The sequence below is a fragment of the Rhincodon typus genome, chromosome 8 (genome assembly GCF_021869965.1).
Source record: "Rhincodon typus isolate 14 chromosome 8, sRhiTyp1.1, whole genome shotgun sequence".
NCBI lineage: Eukaryota > Metazoa > Chordata > Chondrichthyes > Orectolobiformes > Rhincodontidae > Rhincodon > Rhincodon typus.
In genome coordinates this window covers 37,867,218-37,873,351 of record NC_063339.1, presented here as the reverse complement: position 1 = coordinate 37,873,351, position 6,134 = coordinate 37,867,218, and the positions used below count along the sequence as shown (strand labels likewise).

General features: G+C 38.7%; 1 non-coding gene across 1 annotated transcript; it reads left to right on the top strand.

The window, feature by feature from the left end:
• Positions 1 to 218: 218 nt before the first annotated feature.
• trnak-uuu lies at positions 219 to 291 on the top strand. Its single transcript has one exon. It is a non-coding gene; the product is annotated as a tRNA-Lys (tRNA).
• The last annotated feature ends 5,843 nt before the right edge of the window (positions 292 to 6,134 follow it).

Sequence of the window (6,134 nt, the reverse complement as noted above, 5' to 3'; positions counted from 1 at the left end):
TGCTCAGAGATGTTACTTTACACCTCTGCAGCAGGTGGGACTTGAAGTTGGCCTCCTGACTCAGAGATGGAGACACTACCACTGCACTGCAGGAGACTCCCACTCCTCAGAGATAGTAGGAACTGCAGATGCTGGAGAATCCGAGACAACAAGGTGCAGGGCTGGATGAACACAGCAGGCCAAGCAGCATCATAGGAGCAGAGAGGCTGACATTTAGGGCCCAGATAGCTCAGTCGGTAGAGCATCAGACTTTTAATCTGAGGGTCCAGGGTTCAAGTCCCTGTTTGGGCAATGAGATTTTAGGAAGGGTCTAGGCCTGAAACATCAGCCTCTCTGCTGCTTGGCCTGCTGTGTTCATCCAGCCCTGCACCTTGTTGTCCCACTCCTCAGGGTAGTGTTCTAGGCCCAATCATCACCAGTTGCTTCACTAATGACCTTACTTCTATCACAAAACCAGAAATGGGGCTGTTTGATGATAACTATGCAATGTTTAGCACCTTTTGTGCTTTCCAGTTACTGACCTGGACAACATTCAGGCTTAACTGATAAGTGATAAGTGACAAGTAACATCTGCACCATTAGCGTTTTGAGGATGATCATGTTCCACTTGCTGGTGAGTGTTACTGGTCTTTAAATCTGTTGCCAAGCAACTGCAAAGTATCAATCTCTTCAGCTCTGATGGTCAGAAACACTGAAGTATGGTAAATTTTTTATCATTTTCTACAATGCAGCTCTCCACTGGAAATCTGAGGAAGGCCACCTCTGGCTCTCTCCATTTACCTGTTCTTTGCACTTAACAAGGTAACAAAGGCAAAGAACAGACATATGAATGACTAAAATGACATGGGTGTACTGTTGGAAGCAATACACTGGTGACATTGACTATCAGGGAAAGGCATCAAATTGCCTGAAGATGAAGACGAGTGACAACGGTGGATGAGAAAGTGAGGAATGCCAGAGAATGAGCAGGAAAGTTGCACTTGCAAAGTGAGTGAGTGTGAGGAGTGACATGATAAAATTGTTTTGACAAGCAAAGTGGGGAGGGCTGTGATTTGCGCAGTAGAATGTAAATAAATGTCTAACTGTGCTCACCTTTCCTCACCTGGTTGGGTCATTAAAGTGCTTCCTGCACTGAATTCAGGTCTGTGCAAAACATAATGCTTCTGCTGCTGACTTCCTTTAGCCATGCCCTTGCTGTTTATTTGCTGCAGTAGGTTTCTTCCTTTCATTCCTGGGGATGTGTATCTTTCTCCAAGACCCGATTACATCCATCAAGTGATCCGCCATTGAAGGTTGTCAGTGGAAGAACTCTTTACCATCCTGAATCCATCACAACACTTTCCTTCAGCTTTTCCACAGCTCTTAATCTATCCCTGGATTGGGAGCGTAAACGCTCCAGTTAAGATTGAGCCATGTGGATCTGCATTATGGCTGTCATCTTGCATCAGACATGCAAATCAGGAAGTAATATTAGAATGAGTTGGACTTGCTGAAATTGCACAGATTTATTGAAGTTTCATGCCCAATATTACACATTCCCCCACACTTAGGTTTGGGCCTTAGTGTTGTGACTGGATCAAAGAATCAGACACAGATGATTTACAGGGAAAATTTAAGGAAAACAATCTTGCCGTCTCTCTAGTATGCAGACGAATTAGTATTCCTGTCCTAATGTAATCATTCTAATTTTGTGCCTCAGCAAGATTACAATTAATAATGAATATTAGAGGTTGCTAAAATATGCTGAACAGTAATATTTCAATTCTGAATCACTTCAGAACAATAAAAATTGAACACTAAGAGCATTATAATCATTTGCAAGAGCTTTGTCAGAACTCTTGCATCAGTATATTAAATTTATCATCAGTGAACTACACTTCACCATTACCTTACAGTAATGTGCCAAATGGTTGCAGAATGGAATCCAGAAAAATTAATGCATTGGGTAAACAGCCAACAGTCAACTATCGACAACAACTAATTAGTCATAAACTGGCCATGCATTACCTGTGTAATGGATGTATTATGCGCTGGCTTAAAAATATGTTGTATGCTATGCCAGAAACAGTTATGAATCTTGTTATTTAGTGTTGGGTTAATAAACAGAAAATATTGTCCAAATGTAATGTGTTATAGCTTTTGATAATCCTAAATACCAGATTTGTTTCATTTTCCCTCCTGTTCTCTCCTGGGCATGTTGTCTTAGAGATGAACAGATGCTGCCTTGCCTTTGGTACTTCACTTAAGTCAGCATGCTTCAGGAAATTAAAGCAATTTAACTGCATGGGGCATTACAGTCAGGCCCAAACCTGGTCTCACACAACACCGTTCACATAGGGTCTTTCCAGCTGTGATCACTGGATGCCAGTCATGAGCATTAGCTAAATCTTTCCCTTGTTAACCCAGGAATATTGAGGCCAATTATAGTATCAACAATATAAGCAAAGTCCAAGATTGAACCTGAAATTACACTCTGTGTTATGTTGTTTTTATCAGACTGAGTATCATCATCAGTTGGGCCTTTATTGAAGTACTAATAAATTATCCATAACATTGCTCATGCTGAGCTGATAGTTCTTTTTTTTCCTCAGATAAGATGGTAAAAGAGTTGGTAAAGACTACACTCACACACTCTATTATGCCACTTAGTGTCTAGAATCTGCTACTACATCATGACATATGATAGAAGAAAATGGCGTAGGAAATGTTGACATGGCAATTTAAAATGGAAAACGTTGGCAGAAAAGTACAATTAAAATTTTGACAGCCAGAAGTAAAGTTTGTGCCCAAGAATTGTGTTCCCTACATGTTACTGCTAGTATACAGGGAGCACTTATACTGGGAAGAAAGTGGAAAAAAATCTGTCACACTTCTCTTTGGCATTTTCTCATGGATAGGATCTAAAGGCAAGTTATTTTAAAACTGGTCTCAGGTCAGTGCACATTTCAAAGGGATTTGCTTCTCAGGTCAGCCGCATGCTGGTTTCTGAATTCACGGTCAGATTGTGGAGGTGGAGGTGAAATTATGTGAACATTACCTACCCCTCAGAAACAGGCTGCTGGGCACTGATATACTGTCTGCTTCATAACAATTCTGATTTTAACCTACTTTTATGAGTGGACTTCAAAGGCACTACCTGAACGCAGCATAGATCAGCTTTACAAATACAAAGAGGGGTCTGATGACATTATTAGGACCTGACAACAATTTTCATTTGGGCCTGATAATGTTCAGTGAAGGATGGGAACATGAAGAAGAGCCTTCGTTTAATCATAGACAAGAGAGCTGAATTCCAGACGTAATATGAGTGACTGCCTTTGACATCAAGCCATAATTTGCCTGAGGATCAAGGAGCTCTAGCAAAATAAAAGCCAAAGAGTACTGTGGGGGTGGGGCTGATACTCTCTATTTGTGGGAGTCATGCCTAGCACAGAGGAAGATGGCTGCAATTATTGAAGGTCAACCTACATCAGATATTGCTACAGGAGCCCCTTATGATAACTTCTTAGGCCCAAACATCTTCAGTTGTTTCATCAGTGGCCTTCCGACTATCATTCAAACTAATACGTGATTAAACTATGCGATCAGATGTTCACATCTCCTAACTGCAAGTGCATACTTGTGATTAGCAGAAGACTGATACAACCTTTCTTTCTTTCAAGAGTTATGTTTGTCAAAATCTGAAGCAGTCCATGTTTATATGTAGCATGACGTGGACAACATTCATACTTGAGCTGACAAGTGGTGGCTAACATTTGCGCCACACACCTGCCAGGCAATGATAATCTCCAACAAGCTAATCTAACCATCTCCCCTTGTCATTCATTGGCATTACTATCACTGAACCTTCCCCAAAATCAACATCCTGGAAGGTTACCACTGACCACAAAATGAACAGGACTAACGACATAAATACTGTTGCTTCCAGATAAGATCTGAAGCTCAGAATTCTGCAGTCATTAGCTCACCACCTCGTATACCGACCACCTCTGTGAACGTTCACTCTCCTTACTTTCGACACACAGTGACAGCAGTGTGTACCATATAGAAGATGCAGTGCAGCAACTCACTAGTCTTCCTTCAACAGTCCTGTCCAAATCTACAAGTTCTACCACTGAGAACAACAAGGAAAGGAGATGCAGGAGAACACCACCAGCTACAATTTCCCTTGCAAGCCACACACCAACTGAAGTACAATCCAACACTAGCTCCATTATGTACCTTATTCCTCATTTTGACTTCCATATGTTGGTGCTATCACCTCTGCCAATTTAGTTTAAATCCTCTCCAATGACAATAGTGAAACTCCTCCCAAGAGGACGTTGGTCCCAGTCCTGTTGAGATGTCTGACTAAATGTTCGGGAAGTTCGGAATCTGATTTCAAGGCATTGTTGGGACCTGTGTCTTTATTCACGGACTCAGAGTATTTCTATTTATTCCTTTCTGTGCCATATTGCTTCCACAACTTAATATTTATGCCTCTTAAAATAAATAACAGTGCTGCAAAATGGCAGGTTTTCATTTTGCATCCCATAACAGCATGTGTGATCTGAAAATGTGAAAATGACAGGCTAGCAGCAATGCAAGATCAGTAATCAATTCATGACAGTCTGTCGACATCAGCAAGAAACAGATTGTTTAAGATTACCTACCGTATGGACAGTAGAGGCTAAATATTAAGGATGTTTATTGTGCACCTGGATAATATAGTGAATGCTACCCGCAATGGTGAACGACAATGGCCCTTTCTAATCCTTGAGTTTTCTTGATGGGCAGTGGTTAACTTAATGTGTAGATCCTCCAAACTAACATACATTCTGCTCTCAAATAGTCAGAAGTTTTACTTTGCTTCAGTTTACTCACTATGATGTACTCACAGTATACTCACAATACAGTATGACTAGAATATTCTAAAGAACATTGTTTTCAAAGGGTACATTATCATTGACTGTCAGTGTAATATTGAACATGCATTTTAATGCTTTCTCAATGTAAAATTATAAATATGAAACAGAAATATTAATACCAGTGGACATGTCATTTATTCACAGTTAAAGGCTAATGCAGCTAGCATAATATACATTTATACAAAGATTCTGGAAAAAAAACTTTACAAATAAAATGGTCAGAAAAAACCATTCACAATGAATTGTCATACTGCATTTATTATTTCTTCACATAAAATCATTTTTGTTTGGCAGTAATTCATCACAATAATAGCTGTTGTCCAGTAATAAAAGGAAAAAGAAAACTTACACAAACTTTTATGGTGTGTTCAAATAGCTCTTCTATCAAATTTGTTTTTTTTTGAAGAAATCCTGAGATGTAATATTTTTAATTGATATAATCAAACATTTCATTAATCAATACTGTTATTATTTTGTAAACCTGTTTTTGGTTTCTAAAAAAGAGTATATAAATTTGATCATTGATAACTTACAATAGTGGATTCACTATGAAGAGTCACTCTGTGGCTTCTCTGGATTGCTGCTGTTAGCACCAGTTCACAATATTTGGCACAGTGACCTCTTTACTGATTTATTTATGACTGCTTTAAAAAACTAGGAATTTCATTCTGTCCTTCTGCATCAAAAGCAATGTGTACGAAGAAGTGACCCAAAAACAGACAAGATTTGATATAAAAATCTCCCAAAAAATTATGTTTTATAATATGCCTCAATTAAAGACATTTTTAAAAACACTGATAAAACAGAATACTGTGAAATATTTATGTACGCGGGAATATTCCAAAATTGAAAACATATAACTGGCTCTCTAAACAAGAAGGTAAAGTCAGAGATGTGAACATAATTTACTTATTGCTTTGCTACAATGAATTTTTTACATATGTCATATAAATACAATATACAGTATAAAATAAGCATTTTGTTTCAATGTTTACTTAGGTTTGCTGGTTTCTTTACTAGCACCAATGTAAATAAATCAAGTTAATCAAAAAGGCACTTTAAGGTTTTTCAGTTCTTTGTTCTTCTTGGTTTATGTTGCCTTCTTTCTTCCTTCAGGGAAAGGAAATTGTTCGCATGAACAGTTTAAGCTTTCATTCTGTTTAAGCTCTGAGGCACTGTATTGATTTACACAACTTACCATCAAGATTCATTGTCCCCACATCAGCT